At 39.4% G+C, this 18295-nt stretch overlaps 1 long non-coding RNA gene across 2 annotated transcripts in view; it reads left to right on the top strand.

The window, feature by feature from the left end:
* The first annotated feature begins 3277 nt into the window (after positions 1-3277).
* Positions 3278-18295, top strand: part of LOC110342217 — a 164087-nt gene continuing 149069 nt past the window's right edge. For both annotated transcript variants that reach the window (XR_002384245.1, XR_002384244.1), the window contains exon 1: positions 3278-3599. This is a non-coding gene — a long non-coding RNA (uncharacterized LOC110342217). The remainder of the gene's footprint in view (positions 3600-18295) is intronic.

Consider the following 18295-nt stretch of genomic DNA (forward strand, 5'->3'; position numbering starts at 1 on the left):
TCTAAGGTTCTCTTCCGGTGGGTGCAAGCAGGTCCAATACTCTGATGGGTCTCACAGTGAGAGCATGTGGGTCTGAGTCACTTCCTCTCCCTGTGGGTGGGAGCAAGACTAGCATAATGATGTCAGCAGAGTCAAGGTTGCTTGGTTTGCTGGGGGCAAATTGACCTGCCTGCAGTCCCCAGGCCAGGAGATCCAATAGTAGGCAAGCAGAAGTTGAGTTTGAGACAGGGGCCCAAGCTTACCTCTCCCCAGAGTGGGGGCAGGAATTAATCAAGTGATATCAGCAGACTCAGGGTTGCTTGGTTCGCTGGGGGCGACCATTAATTATAGATTTATCCGTTTTTTTCCTAGAGTTTCTAGGCTGTACTTATTCTGCTCTTCAGTTCAAAGAATTGTTTCTACTGTTCTCTTTAGAGTTGTTTTGGCAGACACTATTTTTGGACTGTTTTCATGGTAAAAGATTTTTCCTTCTCCTTCAGGTATGACAGATAGTTTTGCTGGGTATAGTAGTCTAGGTTGTCAATCATGATCTATCAGAACTTGAAATGTATTGCTTCTGGTTCTTCTAGCCAACAGTTTTCCATTGAGAAATTGGATTTTACTATTTTATTTTTCCATTTATATGAGGTGCTTTTTTTCTATTTCAGCTTTCAATGTTTTTATTTGCTTTATATACCTGGTATTTTAACTACTGTGGTATATTCTGGTGAACTTTCTTTTCTGGACCTTTCTGTTTGGTGTTATGTGTTATTCTTGTATCTGTAAGGTCTTCTTTACTTAGTGTAAGGAAGTTTTCCTGTACAACATTGTTGAAGAGCTGGTCGATGACAGGGACCTAGGATTCTTCTCCTTTATTTAAACTCTTAATTAAAGATTAGATTTTTCGTACATGTTCTTTTTCTTTGCTTTAATGTTGTAGAGTAAAGCCTTCCCACCAACTTGGTTCCAGAGCCGCATCAGTCCCAAATGCACACACATTAATTATGAAGCTGTTGGCCTTGTTTGTTACTTACTGGCTAGTTCTGACTTAAGTATTTACTCCATAATTGTTAATCTAAGTATTTCTCTTACCAGAGAAAAGGGTCTGGTCCTCTTATCCCTATAGCAGCTACATGATGATTCCCTGTGTTTCTCCTCCCCAGAGTCCTCCTCGACTCCTAGTCCCACCTATCTTGGTTCCCTATTGGCCAACAGTGCTTTATTGACATATACACAGGACTTCCCCATCATAACTTTTTTTTTAATTTCTTTGCTTGTGTTGTCTAATTTCTCTACTTGATCTTCCAGTCCTGATATTCTATCTTTTACTTGATGCCTTCTAATTAAAAGGCTTTCTTTTTGCATACTGTGACTTCTTCCTTTCCAATTTGTGGTGGTGGTGTATATGTGCATGTGCTTTCCTTCCTTCCTTCCTTCCTTCCTTCCTTCTTTCTTTCTTTCTTTTTTGTTGATTTCAGCCTTGAGATTATTTCTTGCTGTCTACTTCTCTTTGGTGTGCTTACTTTTCTTTGTTCAAGAGCCTTTAGATGTGCTGTTAAGTTGCTAGTGTGATTATTTCTCCATTTTAAATGAGGCACTAAGTGCTATAAACTTGCCTCTTAGCACCTCTTTCATTGTGTAGCATAAATTTGGGTATGCTGTGTATTTTTTATTAAATTCCAAAACGTCTTTGATTTCTTTATTTCTGTCTTAATCCTTTTTTTTCATTCAGTAGAGAGCTGTTCAGTTTCCATGAGGTTTGAGCTTTCTCTTGTTTCTGTTGTTGATAAGCATCTTTAATCCATGATGATCTGATAGGGTGCAGTGAGTTATTTCAATTCTCTTGTATCTGTTGAGAATTTCTTTGTGTCTGAGTATGTGTGATCAGTTTTGGAAAAAGTTACATAAGGTGTTGAAAGGAATGTGTATTCTTTTGTGTTTGGGTGAAATGTTCTGTAAATATCTTTTTGATTCTTTTCATTTATAACTTCTGTTAGCTCTAGCATTTCTGTTTAGTTTTTTACTGGATGATCTTCCCATTAGTTAGAGTGAAGTCCCTACTATCACTGTGTGAGGGTCAATATGTGACTTAATCTGCAGCAGTATTTCTTTTACAAAATGAGTGACCTTGTGTTGGAGCACACATGTTAAGAATTGAAAAGTCATTTTCATGTATTTTTCTTTTGTGATTAGTGTTTTTTCCCCATCTCTTTCTATTAGTTTTGGTTTGAAGTCTATTTTCTTACATATTAAAATGGTTATATCAGCTTCCTTCTTAGGTCCATTTGCTTAGAATATCTGTTTCCCTATATTTTATCCTGAAGTAATATCTATCCTTGATGTACTGGCTGGTTTTGTGTGTCAATTTGACATAAGCTGGAGTCATGGGAGAGGAAAGAGCCTCAGTTGAGGAAATGCATTCATGAGCTCCAGCTGTAAGGCATTATCTCAATTAGTGACAAACTGGGGAGGACCCAGCAATGATGCATAGTGCCATTCCTGGGTTGGTGGTCCTGGGATCTATATGATAGGAGGCTGAGCAAGCCAGGAGAAACAAGCCAGTAAGACCCCTCCATGGTCTCTGCATCAGCTTCTGACTCCAAGCTTATGTCGTGTCTGAGTTTCTGTTCTGACTTCTTTCAGGGATGAACAGCAATGGGGAAGTGTGAGTCAAATCAACCCATACCTACTCAACTTGCTTTTTGGTCATGGTGCTTTATCACAGCACAGAAACTCTAACTAAGACGGGTTGATACCAGTGTAGTGGGGTATTTCTGTTGCAGACCTGACCATAAATTTGGGAGGATTGTGGAAGAACTTTGGAACTTTGGGATAGAAAAGTCATTAAGTGTTGAGACCACAGTAGGATGTCCTATAGGAGCTTGGAAGATGAGAATGTTGTGAGCAATGCAGATGATGGAGGCCTGGCTTGTAAAACTTCAGGGGGAAGTTTAAAGACTATTCAGGGCAATTTATTATTTTAAATTGAGATTCTGTAGTTCTAGTTAATTGGGACCAAAGAATCAGCTGTGATTAACTAGATACCAGAAATGCAAAAGTTGAAATCTCTACCTTACTGGGGCAATTGACACTGGCCAGCTGGAGCTAGGAAATTAAGAAGAGTCCAGCATCATTAAGGTGAAATCACCTGGGAAGGTGTTTCCCGAAATCACAGAGAAGCTGTGTTCCAGAGGTGGCCAAGTTGAACCCAGTCCTGGCAGTCTGACTTGATAATGTGTAAGCATCACCCAGGTGGTACTCATTTTGAAAGCATGAAGGGATCATGGAGAGCAGCTGAGGCTTGACGCTGTGAGACTCCAGGAGAGGGCATTGGTGAAGGTGCAGCCTCACTAGCTGCTGAAGGCCCAGGACTGAAGGGGTCATGAAAAGAAGTTGAGACTCGGCACCATGAAGAGATCCGATGAGAGGCTATTGGTGAAAGTGCAGCCCGGTTGCAGCAAGGGACCCCAGCCTTTTGGAAGTGCCAGCACCATGGAATGACCACCAAGACCAATAGCAGCGGTGGAGTGGAGCCAGTGAGAGCTTTGAAGATAAACTGTGTGCTACAAAGGCAGAGCAGGAATAAGTGACCCAAGGCCTTTCGAGGAGTCTAGACAATGGTAAGTAAGTCCCAGATAATTGGATGTTGAGTCATTTATACCGTTGGAGTTTGGTTTTACTTGGTTCAGACTGTGACACTGTCTGGTTCTTCCCTTTTGAAGAAGGTATTTAATTTTGATTCTTAGAGGAGCCCACAGATGAAAGGCTTGAACTTTAAAAAGAGATTGGATATTTTAAGGAGACTGAAATTTTAATGTGTTTGAGTTTGTAAGAACTGAGGAGCTTTCCAAATTATTTATGCTTTTAAGGTGAAATCTCAGGGATAAATATGAAGGGAAGGGTTGTAATTTAATAGTGATGTATTTGTGTGTCAAAGTTGACAGAGGGTCAGTTATACTGGCTGGTTTTTGTATATCAACTTTTGTGATTCTATTAAAAATACTTTCTGTACCTTTGAGTTGGTATTCTTCTCCCTCCTCTATTTTTATTATTATTCTTAGATTTTTATTTTCATAGTGTTCCAAATCTCCTGGATGTTTTGTGTCAGCAATTTTTCAGATTTAACATTTTCTTTTTCTGAGCTATCCATTTCTTCAACAATATCTTCATTGCCTGAGATTTTGCCTTCTGTTTATGTTCTGTTGGTAAAGCTTAGTTCTGTAGTTCCTGTTCAGATTCCTAAAATTTTTAATTTCAAAATTTCCTTAGTTTATGTTTCCTTTATTGCTTTTTCCACTTCTGGGTCCTGAACAGTTTTATTCAACTACTTGTTTATATTTTCTTTAAGGGGTTTATTCATTTTCTCTAATTGTGTTTTCCTGTGTTTCTATGAGGGATTTATTCATATCCTCATTCCTTTCCTCATAAATACCTCTATTGTATTCATATAGTTGGTTTTAAAGTCTTTTTTCTGTGCTTCAGCTATGCTGGAATATTCATGGCCTGCTATGGTAAAGTTCCTGGGCTAGTAGAGGCATAGTGACCTAGCCTTTAGTGATTATGTTCTTATGCTGATGTCTAGGCATCTGGGTTTGGGATGATTACAGGCCTAGGTGCTGACTTCCGAGTATGTTTTTGTTGGGTGGATGTTTTGTTCCTTGGCTTCTGTTTCCTCTCTGGATTTTTAGAGAGTGTGATGTCCTTGTGTTGCCTGATTCATTGGCCTGATCAGCTGGTGTATTCACAGGGGATGCCTTCCTGTGTTGGTTGTTGGGATACAGTGAGGAGTGGGAGGAGGGACTTTAGGAGGGGATGGTCTGTGATCCACAGGAGATTTGGGTAGGGCAGAAGCGAGGCTGCAGCTGGCATTCAATTGCAGCCCTAGGAATGAGACTGAGGGTTTTCATCTGGGGAAACAGGACAGAGAAGGTCTGTGGGCAGCCTACTTGGTTTTCTGGTGGGTGTGGCCACTTCTTAAGTTTCTAATTGATTCATTTCCATTATTTTTTTATTCATTTGAGTTTGTTTCTGTTTTATACTTTATGACTATATGTACTTTATAAGATGCTAAGGATTTCTAGTATAATAATTTTGAATTTAAAATAATTTTGTTAGAGGGAATAAATGCTGAAATTGATTCTACGACTCTGTTTTAGCAGAGCTTTAGAATAATCCTGAATTTATCTTCAGCAAGTCTCTCTCCTCTTTGCCTGTTTTTCCATACTTTGACCTCATCACTCCATGGGCTGTGGCTCTAGGCGGCACTTCCTGTCCAGGGATGCTGACCCAGATGCCAGCTCTGACATGGCAAGCAGTAGAGCTTCAGTCCCAACGGGAGAAGTCTTTGATCTTTCAACCTCTGATAGCTAAAGGTAGCATAGCCTCAGGTGAAGGAGAGTTGTGTCAGCATGCTTCCAATGCCTAGCATTGCAGTTTAATGAAGACTTTGAATTCTCCTATGTTCTCTCTCTCCCTCCCTCCCTCTCTCCTTCCCTCCCTCCCTTCTTTCCTTCCTTTCTTCCTTCCTTTTTTCTTTCTCTCTTTTCTTTCTACCTGAGAGCAAGGGAACTCCAGAGAGAGGAAGAGCAAGTAGGGAGAGTTAGGAAGAGGGAGGGTGAGAAAGCATGAAGTTGGATGGCTAGTGAGGTGGGTCAAATCTGGGAAGGATAGGAGAAAGGGAAATAAAATAAAAATACATTATATAAAACTTTCTATTAAAAACTGAAAAGCTAAAATGAATCAGCCCCTAAGATTTAGTACACTTCCAAATAGCTTCTTGTAGAGGAATCTGACAACTTTTTGTATGTGGTTTCATCTTTCAGTTTACTCAGTATTTAAAAATAAATACTTTTCTGGAAGGAAAAAAATTCAAAGCATGATATCATGATGTGAGTTTTATTTGCCTATGAATGTCCAGGTCCCTATGTGTAAGCAGTCAGAATAATCAGCACTAAAATTTGTTCATCAACTGCTCTTTGACCTCATTATTTAATATTATTTTTTGGTGTTGAAATGTGGGACATGGATCAATTGATTAAAAGCAAAGCTCCTGCAGTTATTAAATGATTGTCTCAGTGAAAAGGGCAATGGAAACATGACCAGTGCAAGGCAGCCTGTCCTCTCATAGAAAGAGAATTCATAATTGTAGATCCCGAGTTCATCATTTTGATTTTTTGTGTATACTTATGCAAAAGCAATTTTTGGCTTGAATGACTTGGATAATTATCTCAGTTTGCTACTTTAATTTGCTTATGGAAAGAAAGTGAAGTTGTGGAAAATGCTTGGTGACACACATTATGATAGGGATCAAATATGGAAATGGCACCAACAATCTGTGATTTTAATACTGCAGGAAGATTTAAAACGAGTGACTTTGAAGTTTTATCTGGATCAGTACTCTCAGTGGCGACTTGTAAGCTTCTCTTGGGTGTATTCCTCGCTGTAATGAGTTGTTACTGGTTGACACTGCCAACAGCCATCAGGGCAGTGCTTTGAGAGATCAAAAAGGTTTGATCTCTCAAACCTTATATGCTCAACATTGTTTGCAATGTTGAGCATATAAGTCTTCCACAACAGCTTGCATAATGACTAAATGGGAGTAAGAATAATGAGGTATAAAGATCAAGCTCCCTCGATGTATTGAAAAGTGATAATTTATGGAGCTTCCACGGAAATGAAAAGATTCCTGTAAACCTTCATGAACGGACAAGGAGACTCTTGATGGCAGTGTGAGGTGGTTACCCCATTTTAAACTGGGGAGATGGCTCAGTAGCTAAGAGTCGTATTGGTCTGTTAGATGACTGCAGCTTTGTCGTCAGCACCCACAAGGGGCTGCCGAGGAGTTTTGGGTAGCATGCCGTTCAATTTTTAGTCAACATGACACAAGCTAGAATCATACGGTGGGACATTTTCTAGACTAGAAATTGATACAGGAGAGCCCAGCCACTGTGGAAAGAGTCACACCTGGGTGGTATAAGACAGAAAGTTGAACAAGCCATCGGTAGTAAGCCAGTAACTACCATTCTCTCATAGTCTCTGCTGCAGATCTCGGCCTCCAGGTGCCGGTCTTGAATTCCTGCCATTTCCTGAAGATGATTACACTAAGATATTAATGTGTAATCCAAAGATACCCTTTCCTCTACCACTTTTGGTTTTGCTCAGGGTTTATCATAGTATCAGGAAGTAGCTAGGACAGCTCAGTGTCTGAAAATTTGATGAAATGGAACTAAAGAAACCCATGCCTCGTTATTGCTCATTTCTATAAGTGTCTTTTAAGAGCTCGGTTTTTAAAGGTTAAATAACCCAAACCTTCAAGAAATCTAAGTGTGTGAACAGTAGAAAACAAGTGAGGCCTGTGTTGTTTTAAGAGGACACAGAAAGTAGGAGTTTTGTATATGTTTCTCCTTTCCTGGACGTGGTTGGGCAGATGGAAAAGTACGTCTACAACTGGTGAGGAGATTCTAACAGTATGGTAAGCCCAATTTGGTGCACCATGGAACTCTTCCAAGTGCAATGTAAAGTTTTCAAAAATGGTTTAAATTTAAATATTCCCTGCCATTTTTCTCCCATTCAGCTGATCCCAAGTATAACTAAGATGTTTTGCATAATACATACACACATACATATATACATACATGAAGAGAGAGGGAGACTCAGAAAATGGGTTATTGTTGATTTACAAAAGGCCTAGAGTCACAATTTGTTTCGATGAAGCAATGTTCTACTCTTTAAGTGTAAGCTAAACGGTTGCTGTATTTGTTTTCTGGTGATTCCCATTTTAACAGTGGCCCATGTCATGAAGCCAGTATAATCTCTTCTTTGAAGAGTCAATGAGCCATTTGGAAAACCCAGTGGCTGTACTCGTACATGTAAATTACTTCTCTAGGAACAGGTAGTGAGAGCACACTTGTCTTCCTTGGAAATAATATCTCATGTTTCCTTGCTACCATGGTAAATTTTGCTCACGTTCACAAGATTTTGGGTTTTTTTTAAATTTTATTTTCCAGTTTAAATTTAGATAAGAAACGAGGTTGCTTCACAAGTCAGTTCCAGGTCCCTCTCCCATTCCCTCCCCTCCTCCCGTGCCCTCCCCCTAACCCCCCCATTATCCCCTCATTTCCCCAGGGAGGGTGAGGCCCTCCATGGGGGTGTGCATAGTCTGTCATTTCATATAGGGCAGGGCCTAGACCCTTCCCCAAGAGTTCAGGTTTTTGACACCTGAATTTTAATACCGTGCTCTTTTAAAGAAATAATAATAGAGCATCTTAATTAATTCTTTGAAAATCTCATACAGTGTATTTTCATTATCATAGTGGGGCAAACTTTTTTCTGAATCAGGTACAAGGACTATACTTAAATGGTAAATAAAATGTCAACCACTTAAAATATTTTAAAGGAGAAATTAAGTGCTCCAGCACTCACACATCTTTTTCTTCTTTTTTCTTTTAGTCTTTTTAGAGAAAAGGTCTCATATGGTCTTCATTCTTCTCCCAACTCCCAAGTGCCAAAATTACAGACATTTATCTCCATCTGTCAAGGTCCAACATTTGTATTTCTAAAAAAAATTTGAAAGCTTGATAAGTAGGAATGATGAATAGGATGTGAGGGCATATGAATTGGCTCAATTTGTTCATATAAGTTACTGAATGATACACATCTCTCTAATCAATAATATATTAACAAAATCTTAATAATTCAATTCAGATGTAGGGAGAATGGAGGGGCAGAACGAGGGTAGAGGCAGCTGGAATTGGGGAGAATTAGGAGTGTATGGAAACCTAGTGCAGTGGAAACTTCTGAAGTCTATGAGGATGACCCTAGTGAGGACTCTAAGTACTGGAGGATGCAGAGTCTGAACTGGCCATCTATTGTAGCCAGACAAGGCTTATAGTGGTGGGACTGGGTGGTACTGAATTGAGTTTTTGGCTATGGAGGTCCTGTGGAGATCCTTAAACAACCCAAGTGGATGCTAGGGCAGAATCATCGGCTTCTGTTTGAAACCTGACAGTGGGGTTCCACTGCTGAGGACAACAACATTCACACAGCTCACAGAATGTATAGAGGTCAAGCTGGTGCTGGCTTAGAGCCTCCACCCCTACGTTCCAATCTCTTTGGCATGGTACTCTGTAAGTTACAGAGAAACCTGGACACCATCTCAGCCACAAAACCCTTGACCTGCAATCTGTCCAGCTTGCCAGATGTGCTGGTGTAATGGTAGCACCAAACTTGTGGAAGTGACCAACCAATGTTTGGTTTAACTTGAGGCTCAGGTCAACAGAGGGAGTCCCACGCCTGAATGACCAGTAACCAGAGACTGGGTAGCCCAGAGACCTAGGCTAGAACCAAAAAAAAAATCAATGAAATAATTCTTAATGATGCTCTGGTGCACTCATAGATTGGTGCCTTTTCCAGTTGTCATCAGAGAGGCTTCCTCTGGAAGGAGGTGCAGAAACCTACAGACAGTACGTGCAGAGTCTAAGTTGGAGTTCTCTATCAGTCCCTCCCATTGGAGATTGCAGAACCCTGTAGAAGAGGCAAAGGAAAGATTGTAGAAATTACAGGGGGTGGATGATACCAGAAGAACATGGTCCACAAAATCAAATAAACAGGACTCACATGGGCTCACAGAGATTGAAGCAGCAGTTATGGGGCTTGCTGGGGTCTTCACCGGGTTCCCTGAGCATATGTGGTGGGTGTTGGTTTGGTGTTTTTGTGGAATGCCTAACAGTGGGAGCGGGCCTGCCTACTCTTTGCCTGCTCTTGGGACCCTTTTTCTCCTATTGGGTTACCTTGTCCAGCCTCAAAATGAGGGCTTTTGCCTTGTCTTATTGTATCTTATTTTGTCTGGTTTGGCTGTTGTTTCCTTTTTTTCCCCCAAAGAGGCAACAGATTAGGAGTGGCTCTGCAGAGAGGGTAGGTGGCGGTGAAAGGAGAAACTGTAGTAGAGATGTATTGTATGAGAAAAGAATCTATTTTCAATAAATTAAAAAATACCCTGCCCATTTTGACTACATCCTGTTACTAGTCTTTAATATTTATTCATCAGATATTTAACATTGAATGGGAGCTTCAAACCTCAGTAGCATTTCCTTAAATGTCTTTAATATATTGAAGAGTATAAATAAGAATTTTTTTAATCTAGGGAGAACTATGCATCTCAGTCAGACATTGAATAACAATGATGATATAACACCTCATTTACACAACAATAAAATGTTTATATAGTATAAATGAGATCTCCAGTTTGCTAATAGATTGCATTACAGTCTGATGCTGAATGGTTTGTAATTTGTTTTTCTCCATATTAGTCTAAATATATATTCCTACAAACAATCTAAGATAAATTTTTAAAAATTTGTGTAGTTTACTTTATAAATATCTTTGTTAGTATTTAAAAAAATAGTTCATGAATAATTTCTTCCATTTTCTGTCTGCACATGTGTTTAGACACAGAGAAATCAATGATTTGTTCCCATCAAAACTTTGTAGTAGAGCAAGGATCTCACAAGCACTGGAAGCGAGTTTTACCACTGTGCTCTGCCTACAGCCCAATGAATTACCCTTCACACATTCTTAGCAGAGTGTTGAGAAATGTGGCCACTGAACTCAGAGAATGCTTTCCCCCTAAGGAATTCATTAAATTATTCATTAAAAACTTTTTCTTAACTCTTATACTATGTATTGTCTCATGTTTTGAAACTTTCCCTTCTTGACTATCATGAACAGTTTCTGTCCACAGAATTATTCATTGCTACTAGGAATTCCTAATTGTTTTGTGCTTATTTATAATGTTTATTCTTGTTTTTCATGTCATCTTCAAATACAAAGTATGCTATTCCCTCATTCTGTTGTGGGGTTTTCTGCTCTTCGCTGTTTCTTAGGCCTGGTGCCTAAATCCAGGTCCTCACACATGCCAGGCCACAATATACCATCCAGTCATGTTTTGACTAAGTTATTGGGCAGTGTTAGTTTTGCTTGATTTTTATTAATGTAAATGTAACTTAAGTGATACTTACCATGCCAATCTCCTATTTTTGTGAAATTTGTTTATTTTTTAGTCTATAAGTTTCAGAATTTTTCCATTTAACATTTTTTTACTTCCAGTCAACTATGCTTCACAGTTGTCCTCTCCTTTACAGTAGAAGATTGCTGGTTGTTGCTTCTAGATAGTCAGCTTGTGTCTTTGTCTGGGTCAGAGATGTCTTAAAATGATCGATTGTTTTGGGTTGTGGCGTCTGGTGACTCAAGTCCCTGCCATTCTCATTTGTTACTTGTCACCAGCTTTGCAGTGAACCTTAAACAGCTTTGGAAGTACTGTGAGCACTTTAAGAGATAGCACAGATCCTCTTAGTGGGAGAATAAATTGTTGAATCTCACCTTATTCTGTAAGAATTAGAGGTGGAAAGCTGAGATGTCTAGAGCTGACTTAGGTCCTTGATGCTAAAATGTAGCTCCTTGTAGCAGTTACAATAAATTAAGGCTTCTGCCGGAGGCTGAAGTTCTAAAAGTTAAGGGAGAAATATACTGCTGCCCTTTGTGTTTTGGACTCTGAGAAGAATTTCGGTCTTCAGCAGGTTGACAGGACAAAATAGACAAACCTGATATTTTGGAAACTGTGCCAAGGTTCGTGTCCAGCAGCTTGTGAATGCCTTGTATTAAGCTGTGAGTTATAGCAGTGGAGGGCTTGAAAGTGGAAAATGGTGTCTAGCTTGGGGCCTGCTGGGCATTCTCGTCCCATGGTTCTCACTTTTGAGTGACAACACCATCCAGCTTCCTACTGAGAAGCACACCAGTGTGTTTTTCTTCTTCACTCTTTTCTAAAAACGTGAAGGTATTGTTAATTTGAAAACTGTCACTCACAGGGCATGCACATATTTTCTCACTTGCAAGTCCACTGACAGGCAACAGATGACATCAGCAATGGGCACTTTGAGACTGGTGATGATTGTCTTCAGTTAATTGTAGTATTATTATTTTTTCAAAACTTGGGCACAATGCCATCTTTAAAATATTGAGTGTTTTCATAGAGTAACATTGCATGTTAACGTCAGCCAATTAAAATAAGTCTTGACCAGTATCATTCCCAGTTTGATTACTTTGAATAGGTTTCATGCTCACGAGTTTATTCTATTTTGACCAAATTTCAGACATGGGGGCAACCTAACGGCACCCCAGAAGCAGTGTCCTGAGGCAGAAATCAAGTGAATCTCAAAGCTTTATTCCTGGTCGAGCTCATCCTCACCCAAGACAGCCCAGTACCCGGGGTCTTCCTGTATGTCCAGCAGCCCACTTGTCAGTCTACTCAAAACAAGGTTGATGATGTGACATACTTGTCTATCCAGGTATTATCTTCAACATTATGACAAATTAGGCAGCTATTCCTTAGCTTCAGGAGCACCTGAAATGTTACCAGTGGCAACAGTCTTAAGATATTTGTTAAAAACCTGAGGATGGCTCAGGTTACCGGTAGTAACACTTATCAGGGAAGCAACAAGAGCAAGAGTCCATTGGGATGCTGATATGCTGGGTTTAAAGGACTCAAAAAGATTAATCTCCTGATTTCTGAACATGATGGCCAGCACAGCCAAAACACACACAAAACAATGTAGAAAGACAGTAGCTCAATGGCAAAGGCGGTCTAAATTTCATTATATTTAGCATGGTCAGTGGGACTTTCCAAGCTTTTCTTTGGGAGTAAAATGGGCTTTTAAAAGCGTGTTTGTCTGTGCTGCTCTGGTGTCGTTTACTAACAAATGACTGCAGCTGCATCCCAGTGGCCTGGCAGAGTTTTAATGTAACTTCCAGATGTGCTTAGTTTATTTCCAGGGTGTAACGTTTGCCGTGGGAGGCTTGGATGATTTTCTCACTTATCAGTGCCAATTTCTTGGAGATAGGCAAAACTTGTCTTCTTCTGGGTGGCTAAAGTAGAACAAGAAGATGTTATGGCTTCATTAATATCAAATGAGGAGCCCTGAGTAATCCCGGGTAAATTTTGGATGTAGTTTGTGCTTCACGGGTATATGCACCTGGAATGATGTTACTGCTTGATTCAAGTCTGTACAAACAGAGGTTCCTCAGGAATTTTAAAAATTTAAGAATTGGAGAATTGTCCTTCATGGCTAGCTTTCAGAAACTCCAGTGGTTGATTTGTTATAAAATATTAAGAGGATGAAATGAATCTAATTTTCAGCTGCCTGAAGGACTACTGAATCACAGCTGTGAACATTCTTTGACTGTTGGACATGAATAATAATAATACAAGGTATTTATTGCAGAGCAACCATAGAACTTTTATTTGGGAGCGCATTCAAATGAAAGCCCATTTTAATGTAAAATTCATAATGTATCTAGAGCAATTGTGAGTTAGGTATAAAGCTGCGTTGGTGATGTACAAACAGCAATAGGATTTAAGAGAAGTTTTTCATGGATATAAATCAAACTGTTGAAGATATTCGAGTGAGCTCCATTGAGCTTAACTACTCAGTAAAACAGATCATCGGGACTGACAGGTATCATAGAAATCATTGTCCTGAGAATGATTGCAATGCTGATGCCTGAACTGAGACCATGGGCTTACACCTTCAATCTTCAGTACTCTTGGTTGAGTAGCTTACTGATCCTTGATCACCTTGACGACAATTTGCTTGGTACATAAGTAAGGCTATTTTGATGAATTTATAAACTCAAATCCTTGTTTCTAGAAACCAGAGGCCCAGGAGCATGTAATCTACCCTAAAGGATTAAGCACTTACACCAGTGACTATATGAGTTGGAAGTTACCCTTGAAAAACCTTATCATCCATGGGCAAGAAAACACTCATACTTCTTTTCCATTGGTGACAAACATCCTTACAGTGACCCACAAGTTAGCATAGGGTAGTCAAGCATGTGATTTGCTGTATCTAATAGGTGACTGAAACAAGCAACATGAAGTTCAACCCCTCATTTTTGGTAGAGTGTTAAACGATGAGGGCCAAGTATTTTGACAGGTAGTTCAATCACTTCTAAGAAGAGAGCTGGCTACTTGCACACTGGATGTTCAATCTGTGTCAGTCAATAGATTTTGCAAATGAATAAAATGAATTAGACATGCTATGTGAATGACGATGTCCGTCAAACTTCTCTCACAGAGATTTTTAAGTTAATGTTGCCATACCTAACTAAAGGGGCTGGAGAGATGGCTCGGTGGTTAAGAGCACTGATTGCTCTTCCAGAGGATTCGAGTTTGATTAATACCACCCACATGGTGGCTTTTCACCTCCAGTGACTGCAGTTCCAGGACATCTGATGACTTTTCCTGGCCTCCAAGGGCACCAGGCTTGCACACAGTGTGTATAGGTATACATACAGAAAAATTAGAGTAATTAAATATTTATCTATATTGAATGAAAATATTAGTCATACAAAGGTATATTAAAGAAATTCTCATGGTATCCTGGATATACAGTACTTTTTGGCTTAGTAAAAACCTTGTGTTATTTGCATAAAGTGAGGAACCATAAAATTTATTTTATTACTACAAGTAGTTTGCATTCAAGTCACTCACAAAATAATCAGATAATTTCGAAGTTAGAAATTTGTTTTGAAGCTTCAGCTTAAGATATTTGTTGCATTGTAAGAGAGTTCCCAGGATCAAGTCCTCAGGGTTACATAACTGGCTAGTTTGCAGATAATTATTGTTTTATCCAATTCTCTATTGTTGTAACAAAGTAAGCGAAGCTGAGTCATTTATAAAGAAAGATTTATGTAGCACACAACCCAACAGCCTGGCATGCATAGGAGAAAGCAAGGCAAGTTGCTGGGGTTGCCTGAAAGCAACCTGCTCTCTGAGTGATGAATATAGCCCCACCAGACTTAGCTTACTCCCTCATTCTCCAACACTCCATGACTTCCTGCAGACTCAGTACTTCTCAGATATGTAACTTTGGAAACAGAAGTTAGGTAAGCATGGGCATAGAATATATGTTAATCCACAGCACATTAACTGTAATTGAGTTTTCTAAGTTTTATTTTAGGATTTGTATGTGTGTGTGAGAGTGTGCATGAATGTGTGTGAGTGTGTGTATGCATGCATGAGTGCGTGTGTCTGTGTGTGTGAATGTATGTGTTTGTATGCATGTGTGTGAGTGTGTGTGAGTATGTATGTGTGTGTGTGCATGTGTGTGCATGTGTGTGTGTGTGTGTGTGTGTGTTGTATAGTGGTAATACCTATTCATATGGGTGGGTGTAGGTGCATTTTCACATAGAGGTCAGAGACCCATGACAGGCTGCTTTCCTGATGGCTCTTCATCTTGCCTTTTGAGACAGGATTTCTTGCTGAACCTAGAGGTCACTGATGCAGCAAGCCTAGTTTGCCAGCAAGTCTTAGGAAGCTGCCTGTGTCCACCTACTCTGTGCCAGTGTTACAGAAGCCACTGCTACACACAGATATTTTTATGATTGCATGACAGGCATTTTAGCAATGCCGTTACTTCAGCCCCTTAGCTGCAGGTGATTAGTGTTCATATCCTTTCTTTCAGTCAGGTGGCCATGGAGAGGTGAGCATCAAGTCTTGACGAAGGCCAAGGGCATGCTGGATTGTAGATACACAGTACTTGTGCTTTCCATGTATAATTACATGGTTCTAGTCTCTGTTGGTTACTTGCTGTCCCGTTTCTCCAAATTGCTTACTGTGCTGAGTTGCCCAGGTGTGTAGGGCAAAGGTCTTACCTTAATTTGAATCTGATTTATAATATTTAACACCAGGAATGATGAAAATGTTTGACGAATATAAAGTTAGAAGACATCTTTAGAATATTTTAAATTAGATGTTTTAAGTTTTAAGTGGAAGACTTGTTAGTATTGCCATTAAACTCTGGAAGTTTTATCATGAACACACAGTCACATTTCTATGAACACAACTCTATTCTCCATTTGTTTTTTGTTTTTCAGTGGGAACTGTGCAATAAAAAAGAACTTACCAGAATTTTTGTGTTAACATCCATAAACTCATAGCAGTTATGTGAACAATGATTATGCCTCTGTTAAAGTTTTATTATGTGTTACACATTTCAACAACTGTGAATTAAAACAAACTCTAACCACTGTTAGAAAGAATGGGTTGTCTTTCCATTCTTTTTATAGAAGATAATCATAAGAAGCAATAAAAGAAAGTGCAATTAAAATGGAAAGGAAGACATTGTCAAAAATCTTCCTTATAATTTTTCTTGATTTTGTAATCATTTTTTATTTTCAGTTTTTTAAGGCCTGATTTTTCCCCCACCACTCTTGCCCTCACATTAAATTTGTTTTCAGATCCAGTTTTGCTTTCTTGATGTAAACAGTTTCTGAAAGAGAACTACCAACAGGCACATACATTCTTGTTATTGAATTGGAAAAACAAACCTGTGGTCTGCCTACGTCTGGAGTAGGGGCACAGAGGTAGAGATGGGATCCAGGACAGTGGAGCTCTGAGAAAAGAGACTCTGAGCCTTTTGCAGTTCAGTGTGCTATCTTATTCATTCTTCTTTTAAGTAAATAGAATAGAAATTCTAGATCAATGTACAATTTCTAGATAATGTTCCAGAATGAATCTGAAAGCAAGGAACATACCAAAATCCCATAGAGCCAACCTTGAACTTTTCGTTTGACATCTCCTAACTATTCTTCGATTTTCTATGAAGCATTCTCACTGTTAGGAGACTTCTGTAAATTTTCACACCCTTCTCTGGAACAGGTGTGTGCCCCTTGCAACTCTGCCTTTGGTAAAGTCTTCTTCTGTGCACAGAACATCTGGATTTTGAGAAGTTCAATCTTGCTGTTCACCTTGGTGAGGGCGTTGTCTGTCAGTCCTGGGGCCTGATCCCTTGGTTGGTCATCATCGGGAGCAGTAATCTACTTCAGTTGTTGAAACCCAGCACTTGACCCCATAGGGTTTGCCCCCTAGAGTTTGGGAAACTCTTTAAAAGGCTGCTAGAAGCCATTGCAAATGTTTCATCTGCTTTTGGTTTGTGGGTTCTGGGCTCATGCTTTCCAAATGTCACATTTGGAATGTGAAACCCAGGAATTTTCAAGCATTTTGATCAAGTCATTGGTTTTATCCATTGTCTTCCATGAGTGAACAATTCATGATGTCTAGCTTCTTTGTAAGCATTCCTCTATTTTCTCCTTATATATTATATTACATTATCTCATTTAGCTGACATGTTCTTTGAAAGACTAAGAGTGTTTGAGTATGTGCATTTTGAGAGGAAAGGTGAACTCAGTAGCTTCACTTTCTAAATACTTTAATAACATTACTGAAGCCTGGGATGCCATTTTTATTCAGCTGTCTCTTGTTTTTGTGCCACAACTTAGCACTTACAGTGAATGGCAATCCATATTAATAAGCAGGCTATTTAATAAGACTCAGGTTAATGATGATAATTATTCCTACATGGTGTATGCTGACAGCATGTGCAAAGATATTCATTCCTCAAAACAAAACAAAAAAATAAAAAACAAAAACACCAAACTAGAAACAAACAAAACAAAAACCAAAAACCAATCCCAGAACTAAGGCTTTTGCAGATCATCCTCACCCCCATTGCCTGAGGTTAACAGTGCATGACACATGACTCTCCTTTCTTCCTTTCTTTTTAAAAAGTGAACTTTTTAATTCCTTGGGAATAATGTCTGTCGTTGAAATCCAGTGAGGGGACATAGGACCAGTAATTTTTCAGGAGTTATCTGAGAGAAACCTTACAGGCTTGTAAAAATAAGCACCATAAATAAAGACACACACTAGGGAAAACCAATGATTCAGCTCAGTATTTGACTGAAGTTGCTTCCTGGCTTGAAGTGAACAAGTGAACGTAGTTTTTGACCATGCCCAAACCATGACTTTGTAAAGTACCGCCTTTTTTTCCCAGCTAGCTGCTCAACTGCTTGTTCTCATCTAGTGTGTTAATGGCCAATGACTGATTCATGGCTCTGGGCTTGCATTTCCCTTTTTGCTCTATGGCTACACTGCCTTTGCAGAAGTGTTAAAGATGTAAATCATGTCTCTCGAGGGGAACACAGCCCTAACCCTGCCAGGGAAGAGTAAGAAGAAAAGCTGGTCATGAAAAGATGGCAGTTGATAGGTGCACAACCCTGTACAGCGTAGGATCATTGACATCTCCAGATTATTCTGGCCCAGATTTGCCAAATTAACCTTTTCAAATGAACCTTGACAATTCATTCGGTTGGGGATGCAGAATCCAATAAACAGGTAGATCCTTCCCCCAACAAGGGGATGGGGAGGCGCTTCAAACTCGACACTATGTGAGTTCTTTCTGTTGTTAATTATCAATGAATT

This window comes from Mesocricetus auratus, unplaced genomic scaffold (genome assembly GCF_017639785.1).
Source record: "Mesocricetus auratus isolate SY011 unplaced genomic scaffold, BCM_Maur_2.0 Super-Scaffold_100010, whole genome shotgun sequence".
Taxonomy (NCBI): Eukaryota; Metazoa; Chordata; class Mammalia; order Rodentia; family Cricetidae; genus Mesocricetus; species Mesocricetus auratus.